The following is a 12925-nucleotide window of genomic DNA, read 5'->3' on the forward strand; positions in this document are numbered from 1 at the left end:
AATGGCAACAGAAGCTAAAAGGCTCAAGGTTAGAATTGAATGTTAATCCATTTTAACCTTAGAACCATGCTGCTTCATTCCGAGCGGGGTTATTATCCCCAAAAACTCGTTTAAAAACGTGGCTGTTCGTAGCCCCTTTCGGAACTGTTTTTCGGGCATACGACGTGATCATCTCCCTCCCTCACGTCATATAGTGGATACTAGCCATTGATAGCACTACTTCTTTAGCACGTTTTCCACTTTGCCTGTGTAGAAAGTCCTGTATTATTATCGCTGAGGAAGAGAAACTGGACATAAGAAAAGTCACCCCCTTAATACATCCTTCAGCCCATCTAACTCTGTATTATAGTTTTGTTTCCCTACCTAAATTACTGTAACATTGTCTGGGCTGCTACATTTCCCACCTATCTCAACAAACTGTATATTATTCAGAAAAGGTTCCTAAGAATCATCTCACATTCCAACAGACATGCTCCATCTACTCCACTTAAAAAAAAAATTCTTTATTACCTATTCATAAACTTAATATTCTTCAAACATGTTTATTCATCCACAAGTTTACTTACAGAAAGCAAGATCTTCCCGACACTTTTCGAAATGTCTTTACATTCACTTCAGACATACATTCATATCACACAAGACACAGCAATAATAACCTCTATTTACCTTTCTCTCGAACATCGTCATCAACACAACATTTCTTATAGAGGCCCCATGCTCTGGAGCGAATTAAGTCTTCAACTCCGATCCATAGCTTCTCATTCACTCTTTAAAAAGCATCTTATCCATACATGAACCATCCAACCATCAAGCCTGGGGATGTCAATAGACTAATTTCCTGTTAGCCTATTGTAACTTTGTAATTTTTTTGATATGATTATTTTTTATATTGATTGATTGATTGAAACCATTTATTTCAAACAGTTAAAACAATACATAAAGTGAAAAAACAGTAAACATAACAGTCTAATAGACTTCATCAAAAGGAAAATACCTAAACGCAAACATAAAAAAGGTGAACTGTTTGAAAAGGGGCAGGAAGAAGCCTAGGCTTATCGAGTCCAGCCCCCCAATCATTCATAAACAAAATCATACATCCCTATATTATATGCCTATCCCACCTCTTACGCTCCTCCCCACATGCTCATGCATACACATACATATATATGCATGTATATACACAAACGTACACAAACTTACCCATGCACATACATCATAAATCCACCTACAAATCCCTATCAATACCCATTCCCAATAATACAATCCAACATTACCCCATAAACCCAATCTTTTGATATCAACCTGTGTTGAACCAATGCATCCAAGAATCCATCCAATGTAATATAGAACAATTCTTTACATAATGTATATTACAATATAATTTACATCATGTACACCATATACTGTATTATACATTGTATGCATAATAACCTCATTACACATACAATAATTTTTATACATATATGTATATCATACATATATGTATATTAATGTACAGAATACACATCAGACCAGGTACATACACCCACCAATAACACAGTAATACTCTACCAGGAAGAAAAAAGGACATTGCCAAAAAACAGTAAGAATCCTAGTAACTCAAGATTCAATGTATTTCTTGATTAAATATTTTTTTAAATTAGATTTGAAAATAGAGATACTAGAGCTTTCTTTGATCCTGTCATCCAGTCTGTTCCAAAGAGTCACCCCATAGACTGTAATACACATGCTCTTAAGAGTAGTGCGAGCACACGGCTGTTTCAAATTATATTTACCTCTTAAATCATAACCTCCTTCTCTGTCTGCAAACATTTTTTGAATATTACCAGGAAGTAGATTGTTCCTCGCTTTGAACATAATTATGATTTTGATTATACGATTATGATTGTTGATAGGGGTGGAACTCCGTACAAGCCCTGTGGGCTTCGTTCCCTCCTTGCACTGTTTTTATGTGTGCTAAATAAATAAAACAAAACAAAACAAACTGCAATTGGAGAGCCGAACTTTGAACTTTGATGTAGCCTAGAAAGTTCGACAGCTTGTCTACCTGCCAATTTGTGTGAACTAGCTCATCTTATCTAGTGTTAGGCCCGTTTCACAGCAACCGTTTTGACGTGGTAAAGCAGGATGTAAAGCAAGCAGGTATAACCTATAACCAATAACAGTAATGAGGGCCCTGGCACTGGAACACCTAAACGGAATTTAACCATTTGTGTGTGTGTGTGTTGTTATACCTGTTTTACTTCCTGCATCAAATTGTTTGCTGTGAAATGGATCTATACTAGCCCCATAATGTTCCGCTATGTTCTCCGTATACACTCTGGAACTAGCGTCACACAAACTTCCATAAGTCAGTTGGGGGACTCGGCTGTTCAAAACACTCTCCTACCCGTCTCTGACGTCCGATTGCAGATGCAAAGATATAATAGTCCTCCTGTGGAAGCCAGTAGTTTAGGCGGAGTGGTTAAATTATACTGCTGCGTGAAACAACCGTTTAAAAGCAGTCTTTCTCTTAACATGGGTTGCTGCAAGTACCACCTACACAACGCCGTTACACATACAGTACATACATAAAAGTTAAGTAAAGTTACACAGCAGGACAGGCTACCTTGGATTTGCCAGCTGGGTGAAATCATGTGGTGGACTATTGAACAGTTGACTACTTTATCGCTGGCAGAGAACAGTCACACACACCTCACGCCATTTTCCTGTTTGTTTTGCTGTTGATGATGTTTATAATATCCATGTGATCCCATTGGTGACAGGTAGATGAAGGCTCAGAGCTCAAGAGCTCAATATATAAATATATAAAGGTTGGGAGCGTGGCCTCATTTTAAACCACAAGTATTCTATTCTTTAATTACTGTATGTCTGGTGGAGTTATAAAAAAAAATGACCGCCACTGAATCGTCTGCTATAATAGGGGGTTGTTTTTGTCCTTTCTAGATATCAACGACATGTCTGACGGTGTGGTTTCCACCGGACCTTTCCGGGGCATCGCCCTGTCCACAGCTGCCCAGACGCACTACCTGACGAAGCTGTGGACCCGTGATCAGTGCTGTCTGTGTGACAAGTACATCCGTTTGTTCGACGGGGCCAAGTGTAAGGAGGTGAGAGGACTTTTCATCATGTCTCTTGGAGAGATGACTGCTCCGAGAGATATTTATTTATTTCATGAAAAGTGGTTTTATCGTGCAGATGTGTACACTGGAGACGCTCTTCGGATCTGTATCATCTCCAAGGAGGGCATCAAGGAGGAGACTGTCCCACTGAGGAAGGCCTGAGCAGCATTTCATATATATATATAATTTAGCGGTATGCTCTTTATGGAGTTTGGGGGTTCAGTTACACATTGGTCCATGATGACCAAAGATTTTCGAGTAGAGGTTAGTGTTAGAGGACAATGCAGCTGTTTTGATTCAGGGTATCTTTGGGGTGAAGCTGCACATCGGTCACTGTCCAATGTCTTAGAACTCGCATTGGCATCAATTTATGTTGGCAGCACTTTTACATGGAATGAGTTGGCGAAGGAAGACGGAGCAAGTCTTTACCTTGAAGGGAAGCCATACTGTTGTCTGATTTTGTTTTTATTATCATCTCAACTTTGATGATTGTTTACTTTTTTTTTTTAATACTGAGTATTAATGATGGCATTTGCAGAGCCTTTTTAAAGTTGAAGAGGGAAATGTCCTGCGATGCATTTTGTTTTTTTGCTGTATTGTAAAGTGATGTTTATTCAGTATTTTAACATTACAAGTGACTTCAGAGGGCACTACCTCAACAGGATTTTGTACTTCTACATGTAAAATATCAACAGCAGTTTATTGATATAGTGCTGCCATTTATAATAAGGCTTTTGATAGTATTTTTTTTAAAGAAACAATGTTGAACTTTACTTGTATTTTCTGCGATGCATTTTCTAATATGAACAAAACTTTAATCTATATGTGCCTTATGTTTTTGCACTGTTGAGGCTCATGTGCCTTAAATGTGAATGTTTGCACTGTGAAATTAAATTACCATTTATATTTGTCACAGGTATATTTCATAGTTATTTAACAATATTTGTGACTACTGATGTTGGTTTGGAATGTGTCCTGCTTGAGCAAAAAGGGGTAGGGCTAACATCGAGCATATCGTTTTTTCTCTTTCCTAAGTATATATTTCCTATTAAGTAAATTTTAAAGGAATAATCCATAACTTTTCCATATTTTGATGTCAGTTTTGCTTCACTCTAATGCTAATTATACCAGAATAGTGGTTCACCTAAGGCCATTTCATGAAAGCTTTTGCATGTTCTAAACACCAAAGACAAGGTCCCTTGGAACTGCTGACTGAAACAGACCAACAGCGATTTGTCTGAAATAAATATAAGAAAGCAGTATTACATTACATTATGTCATTTGGCAGACACTTTTATCCAAAGCGACTCACACTATCACATTTTGTCAACAGCAGAGAAATCAACTATGCAACACAATCTATGACAGCTACAACTTTTTGACAGAATTGTAGAAAGTAGTTAGAGAAGTTTTTAAGATATTTTAGTTGGCTTGAATTATAAGAAGCTGCAGTCTACATGGAGTGTCTTTGTCTTTTTCACCTCAGCCATTTTGTGTCTAAAAGGCAGGAAGTAATGGATGCAAGAAAGCACATCCAGTGCCCCAGCACTGGAACACCTAAATGGATTGGAAGTTGGGAACCCTCAATGTCTTGCTTGCACCTGTGTTCCTGCCTTTTAGACACAAATTGCTGCTGGTGAAAAAGACCCTAACCCATTAGTGTGAGAAAACAACACCAAAGGAGTGAATCACTTATCACGATAGGTGTCAAGAAAACCAATCTTTAGAATTATCACTTTAAATTCCATTTATAATATAATTATCACTTTAAACTCCATTATAAACCGTTTGGAATCAGGATCAATATTAAACCGCCCCACATAATTAAGCATGTTTCCATTATTACGAGTATATATAAATACTCCCATAAATTCTAAATGCTGATGATAGGTAGAATAGCTTAGAACAATCTCTGCGGTCATACTGGGTGACGGAGTCGGCAAAGTCGACCCGCTCCCTCTTGGCCATGGAATTGGTGCAGCTCTGGCCGCTGCTCCAGACCCAGGTGGTCTGGTTGATGCTGTTCCTCCGCCGCTCCTTGGAGTTCTACAGGATGTCTGAGGCTGAGTGGGGCAAAGGAGGGACACACGTTATGGACCGGGACATAAGATGTGACTCGAATAGTGCGATTAGGACAGTGGTGTTGCAGAAGTTCTCAGATCTTTTAGGCCTAAATGAGTAAAAGTAGAAATACCACAGTATACAAATACTATAGTTTATATATAGCTACTATCAATCAATCCATTAATCAATCAATCAACTATAAATACTAGTTTCAATCTGTTACAAGTGAAAGTCCTGTATGTAAATGTAAATATTCCAGAATTGCATGTTGTGTTAAAAATAAATATGATTTCTATCCAACACTTTTTAGCCTGATTTGGTTGTTTTCTTGTAAAAAGTTATGCTGCCGCAATGCTCTCTGGGAAGTATGCCAACACTGCTGGTGTTTGGTAGGAGAAGGGAGGGGAGGGGTGGAAGAAGGCAGAAAGAGGAGGACAGGTCCGTTCACAGCGCTAGCTGTCCGTGAATGAAATGACACATGCGCGAGCACAGAGGTCTGCCATTGGCTCTGCCATTTGCCCGCCCCACAAAAGTTCATCCTATCCAAATGTGGAGTGGGCAGATTCGAAAGCCTGAAAACTGGTTGACAACTCACCATCCTCTCTCATCTGTTCATACTTCCTCCTGGCGCTGTATTTCCTCCAGGCCTTCTGGATGGTCCTGGCGAAAGTGTCAAACTGTCTCTCTCTCTCATCTCCTCCAGCAGGAAGAGCTGTGGAGCACACATACATTATACATACATACATACATACATACATACATACATACATACATACATACATACATACATACATACATACATACATACATATACATTATTTTCAGTTCGGAATGATTCCTCATGTTGTTTTTTAAACTATTTCATTTTCATCAGTTTGCTATCCATCAAGTCAATGAACTGCTCAGTACCGATTCGGGGTTCTTGACGAAGACCTTGGTGCGTCCCATCTGGTACTGGTCGGTGTCCATGTTGACGGATCTGAGGAGGTGAAGGACCCCCTGCTGCTCGGGACCCCTCCAGGGCGGCCATGTCTCAGCGGTCAGAATGGCATATCTGGACACGACAAACACACACGCACGCACACAGACACACGCACGCACGAACACACACACACAGACACATACGCACGCACGCGCGAACACACACACGCATGCGCGTACACGCGCACACACACACACACACACACACACACACAGCAGGAGGCACGAAGACGTTACATGTATGTTGCTCTCCCAGGACGATCTTAGAGCAAACCGTGCACACAAACAGGGTTGGGGAGTAACGGATTACATGTAACGCCGTTACGTAATCTGATTACAAAAAAACTGTAACTGTAATCTGTCACAGTACATTTTAAGATGTGTAATCTAGATTACAGTAACGGGGGTATAGTAACGACGTTACAGGCGGGATTACATTCGCCCTTGCCTCTTCATTCATTTTACAAAATAACAACAAGAAACGGTGTAGCCTGGTGCCAGTGACTGACTGTGACGAGGACGAGCGAGGCGGAGCAACAGCACTTTTACGTTCGCTCAGTGTTTAGACAGATCAAGCGCCAAATGATATTTTCAGTAGAATCCATGTGGAAGGCTTGTGTGGGGCTGTCAGCTGAACCTTACGAGCTGCCAGGCAGTGGAAAATCTGCATTGAATGTATCCGCCTGATACCTGTGCTGACAAAACGCTGCTTTAGTCGGCATGGGGCGAGAGGTTTTTACTTTCACTTAACGGCCACATTCCACTGAGTCCGTGTTGGGTCCGTCTGCGCTGCGGTACGGCTTCGGAGCCGATACGTTTCCACTCTAATCATTGTGTCAACTCCCACCTACTCCGCTGCGTTGCGTGTCTACTCCGTCCCAGCTCTGACGATCCGGAGCTCTCCGAAAAAGATACGCAAGGCTTCTATTTTTCACGGATGTGGGCGCAAAGCTGCAGCAAGTTGGGTCAGGGGTGGAGTCAACAGGGCAGAAGTGCTTACAGCATTTCACTTCGTGTTTCAAGATTAAAGCAACAAGCTGCGTCTTCCACTCCACATCATGAAAAATACCCATAACGTAAATTAAAGTGGTCTTAAAAATAACTCTTGTTGTATTCTCCTTAACTTATGTTGGTATAAACATTCTTATCTGGTTATCAATGGTAAAACATGCTTCATCTAGTTAAATAAGGGTTTTAGCCAGGACTCTTGACCAGGACTCCCTGGAAGAAGAGATCTTGTATCCCAATGGGACATTCCTGGATAAAAAAAAAAAAAAGTAATCCAAAAGTAACTGAAAGTAATCCCTACTTTACTTTTAAATAGTGGTAATCGGATTACGTTACTAAGTACAATTTTTAACAAGTAACAAGTAACTTTAAGGGATTCCTTTTTCAAAGTAACCTACCCAACCCTGCACACAAACACACAGAAATGGGATGCATGCTCACAAGTCATTTTTTGCAAGTCCAAGTCAAGTCTCAAGTCTTTGGTCACAAGTCGAAGTCAAGTCTCAAGTCTTGTGGATGAGTGTTCTATCATCTGCTGCATGCAATCCGGTCTGCTTAGAACACTGCATAGCTAAAACTAAGGAATTAAAAGCATGTACTGTATTATCCTCACTCCTTATCTATTAGAATACAGTGTGCAGTTGATTGGATGACATTAGTAGACATTTCCTTAATGTTAATGCACCAAAAAAATACAAATAAAAAATAAAGATTGTTCACAAGTCCCAAACCTCAAGTCCAAGTCAAGTCTCAAGTCTTTGAAGGACGAGTCTCAAGTCAAGTCTCAACTCACTGTGTTGGTGACTTAAGTGCGACTCAAGTCCAAGTCTCAAGTGCAAGTCCCCATCTCTGCTGCGACACACACACACACACACACACACACACACACACACACACACACACACACACACACACACACACACATGTTTGACTCACCTCTGCAGGAACTTAGGGAATGCTCTGCGATAGGCAAAGCCGGCCCTCCGGACGCGAATGTTTTCTCGCAGCCCGAGGTACTCCACCTGATGCTTAGCCCTGGAAACAGTTGGAATTAATTACCATCATTATTCCAGTGGCGTTTACTCTGTGTGTGTGTGTGTGTGTGTGTGTGTGTGTGTGTGTGTGTGTGTGTGTGTGTGTGTGTGTGTGTGTGTGTGTGTGTGTGTGTGTGTGTGTGTGTGTGAGAGAGAGAACACGAAGATGTAAATATGTATGCGTGAGACAGAAGAAACAGAGAAAGAGAGAGGGAGGCTGGGCGATATGGACCAAAAATCACATCTTTGTATTTTCTAGGCTGAACGGCGATACACAAAATATCTCTTTGTAGTAGTTGTTCAGTTGTAAGTCAACGCCACATGCGAGACGGCACAAGCACTATTATTACAACAGAACTGTATAAAATGCAAAGACAGAGTTTCCTTCCCTGACTATTGACTATTGGTGCTTTTACAAAAACGATTTACTCAATGAGATCTTTGATAAATAATCATCAGTAATGTGGATGTAATGACTAAGTGGGTAAAGGCAAATAATGGAACAACTAGAAAAGTCTGGTAAGTTCAGGAAATGACATCACTTTACTGTAATGCAGCCTTATAGGAAAAGACAACACTTATGCCATATTCTATAAATGGTAAATGGCCTGCATTTATATAGCGCTTTTATCCAAAGCGCTTTACAATCAGTAGGTACTAGTGATGCGCGGGTCACCCAGAACCCGCTGGGTCCCGCGGGCTGGGCCGCCCCGCAGGCGGGCTGGGTTGGCAAATTATGAAAATATCGCGGGTGCGGGCGGGGCAGGCTCAGAACGTGACAAAGCAACATTATTAAATAATTTAGAGCAATGAAACACGCAGAGTAATTAACCTTAAAGACGTTAACTCTCTCTCACACGTAGGTACACACAATCACACAGACTCCTGCTGCACTCTCTATAGCCACATGGAGTAAAGAAACGCTTCAATGAGGTAGCCTATGTGCTCTCAAAACAAACATTTTGGAAGGATTATTCGCTGTAATTATTATTTGAAATGTCCATATAATGCCACCGCAGATTTTCTGTTGTAGACTCGACCGTGATCTATTTGTCAACTTTACTGCAACGTGAGTAGGCTGTGAACAATTGAGTGCGCATGAGGTAATTAAAAGAAATCAGACAGCGAGTCTGGCCGTATCTGCAAGCCGTGTGCGCACCTGCTGCACTACTACGTTTAGCCTACTACTGCAACATGGCCAATTGAGAGCGCATGAGGTAATTAAAATAAATGGGGAAGAAGAACTGTTTCTGTAGTCTGCCTAGTGCCTACCTCTCTATACCTGCTACCTCCATTTGAAACACTGCGCGGTCACGCCATCCGCACTTTGGGGAAGCGTAGTCGGTCGCGCTATCTGAAGACCATGGATTAATTGAAGAAAGACCGACATGAAAGCAGCAGCGCAACTCATCCAGAGCAGGCCTAGGCGACGCGAACGCACTGGACCGTGTGGTGGAGGTTGGTGATGCCGTAGTCACTGACACGGGCATTTCTGTGCGGGCGGTGTTGAGCACTGACGAGGACAACACGAAGGTCCTGAATCCCCAGAACTGCAGACGAGACATTATTGAACACCATCAAACCCGCCAGCGGCAACGCTGGACTGGTCTGCGGCTACAAGGAATGCTGGCCTGCCTGCCGTGCGCTGACCATACTGTGTCCCATTCCATCCTACACAACTCAATAATAGATGAATCCATTCTTAAATTCACAATAAAAGCCCGGTTACAAGTTCTGCCCACCAAATACAACCTTGCCCTCTGGTACCCATCACAACATGATTCACACTGTCTACTGCACAATAATCAGCAACCGGAATCAGTTGCGCACATTATGAACAGCTGCCCCGCTTTCAAGGGACTGTATACGGCACGCCACGACCGTATCGTGGATTTGACTGCTAAAGAACTGCGTCGTGCCACTGGACAACACACACAATTCCACATTAACAAAACTGTTCAAATTAACTGGTTTGCCTCATCCCAATCTAACAATACATTTAACAATACTGTTGAAAGCTGTCCAAATACTCCGGATATTGTCATGATCAATGAATCCACCAAGTCTGTTTTAATTTTAGAAATTGGATGTTCCTTTGATTTGTACATGGATACATGCTTCAGTTATAAATGGCTAAAATATCAAACACTTGCAAATGCCATCTCTGCATGTGGGTATAATTGTAAAATTTTAGTCTTGATATTTGGTAGCCTGGGGCATGTTCATAAAATGTGTGTGCGAGGACTCCAACTTGCTGGACTGGCAAAAAAAGCTGCAAAACAGTTGGCCAAGTACTGCTCTGTGTCTGCCATCATTGGCAGTCATTTCATTTGGAAAAGACGTTGTCACTTATACCCATAGAGCCTAATGTTTCTTTTTTTGATCTGCCTATGTCTATAGCCTACAGATAACATTGTGAGCATGATCTTGTATTGTATTGCATTGACTCTTGCTACTATTGGGTTTTGATATACGATTAATGTCTCTAATCGAAAATCCAATAAAGAAATTAAAATGTGTGTGTGTGTGTGTGTGTGTGTGTATGTGAGAGAGAGAGGGGGGAGAGAGACAGAGTTATTAGCTACTTTGCACACCTTGGAAGCTCCGCTGTGCTCCTCCTGCGTCCGGAGACATATTACATTAAATTGGCCGTCGCGGGCTGCTGGGTTGGGCTGGGTTCGGAATTTTCAGATATTTTAACGGGGCGGGCTGGCTCCAATGACGGGTTGGGTTGGGGCGGGCCTTAAAAAAACCTGACCCGCGCATCACTAGTAGGTACATTCACCCATTCACACACCGATGGTGGCAGGCTACCGCGCAGTGTGCTGGCACACCAACGGGAGCAATTTGGTGTTCAGTGTCTTGCCCAAGGACACGTCGACATGCAGACTGGAGGAGCCGGTATAACGACGATATTACAATATCCAAAATCTAAGACGATATCTAGTCTCACATCACAATATAATGTTGATATATTGCCCAGCCCTTTTGTGTGTGTGTGTGTATGTGTGTGTGTGTGTGTGTGTGTGTGTGTGTGTGTGCGTGTGTGTGTGTGTGTGTGTGCGTGTGTGTGTGTGTGTGTGTGTGTGTGTACTCATAAGACTATGTCTTATGAGTAAGTAGGTTAGGCTATTCACAATCTGGGACTCTGGGACAGCCGTACCTTTTTTTTAGGCTTCCTGTACAGCGTGAATCTTCCGCCCGGGACTTCTGCCTCCGCGCAGTGCACTTTTGTTGTGCCGGTGAATATAAGAGTTCCGTTCCTGAACGCTAGTGAATATATACACATTTTGACATTTAGCATTCAAAATAAAAGCGACGCAATGTATGTTTTTAAAAGGCACCGCTGCGCGGAAGTGGAAGTCCAGGGCGGAAGATCCGCACTGTACAGGAAGCCTAAAAAAAAGTTACGGCTGTCCCAGAGTCTATTTACGTGCCGAAAAAGACTCTGGGTTCCCAGATTGGGCTATTTATGCTCAAACAATGTTGACATTAGGTAAAATTAATGGACATAATAATAAGCTTAAAGACCTATTGCCGTTTTTCTCGCAATACCGCCGCAGCATTTTTTTTTTAAATTGTTTTTACCGTCCTAGATATCTAAGACGATATCTAGTCTCACATCACAATATAATGTTGATATATTGCCCAGCCCTTTTGTGTGTGTGTGTGTATGTGTGTGTGTGTGTGTGTGTGTGTGTGTGTGTGTGTGTGTGTGTGTGTGTGTGTGTGTGTGTGTGCGTGTGTGTGTGTGTGTGTGTGTGTGTGTACTCATAAGACTATGTCTTATGAGTAAGTAGGTTAGGCTATTCACAATCTGGGACTCTGGGACAGCCGTACCTTTTTTTTAGGCTTCCTGTACAGCGTGAATCTTCCGCCCGGGACTTCTGCCTCCGCGCAGTGCACTTTTGTTGTGCCGGTGAATATAAGAGTTCCGTTCAATCACGCAGGTGTGATTGGCAGCACCTGCGTGAGTCGGTCGCAAACTCCAGCATGCTGGACTGAACACAAATTATTAAATCTCACCCGTTGTAGCTGCCATCGTAAACGCAGAAAGAGTCAATAATGACAGTACTAAGATTACTGATCACAATGTGCCTGATCATCTCGCTAAAGTCTGCCCTTAAAGCGGCTTTACAGACCGGCAAGATCTACACACGAACATGGAGAATCCATGATCCAACAATCCACCTGGAGCCAGGTAACCCCAGGCCGGCATCCGGCACGGTGGACGACTTTGCAAAGTATGTCCGCCCTCTTTCTGATCAAGATTGGACTCATTTCCAGCAGGATGAAAGAGAGTTTAGAAAGATCATGGACACCAAGCTGCTTGATGACCAACAAAGCATCGCGTTTACCGGAAGAAACTCCAAATGTTGGAATAAACTGTTTTCAATTCTTATCGGATTATACTGCAAACATGGAACATTTTCCGCTTTCTACCGTGACGGCAGACCTTTCGGGACACCTCTACTGAAGTACACGGCTCGGATTCTTAAGAAAGTCCCTGTGCGCACTGCCCTCTCTGAGGATGCAACACCTGCTGAGCTGACAGTCTGGATAGAGTCACAGCTGCAATATGTTTGTGATATAATCCGACCAGCGCTCAACAAAGCAGTGGGAACAACGCACCAACAGCCGAAGAAAGTGAGTAGAGACCAACTAGCCCATCTCTGGACTCGGAACAAGAGTAAAGCCATAAGCATCATACTTAAT

The sequence above is a fragment of the Poromitra crassiceps genome (genome assembly GCF_964638095.1).
Source record: "Poromitra crassiceps genome assembly, chromosome: 18".
NCBI lineage: Eukaryota > Metazoa > Chordata > Actinopteri > Beryciformes > Melamphaidae > Poromitra > Poromitra crassiceps.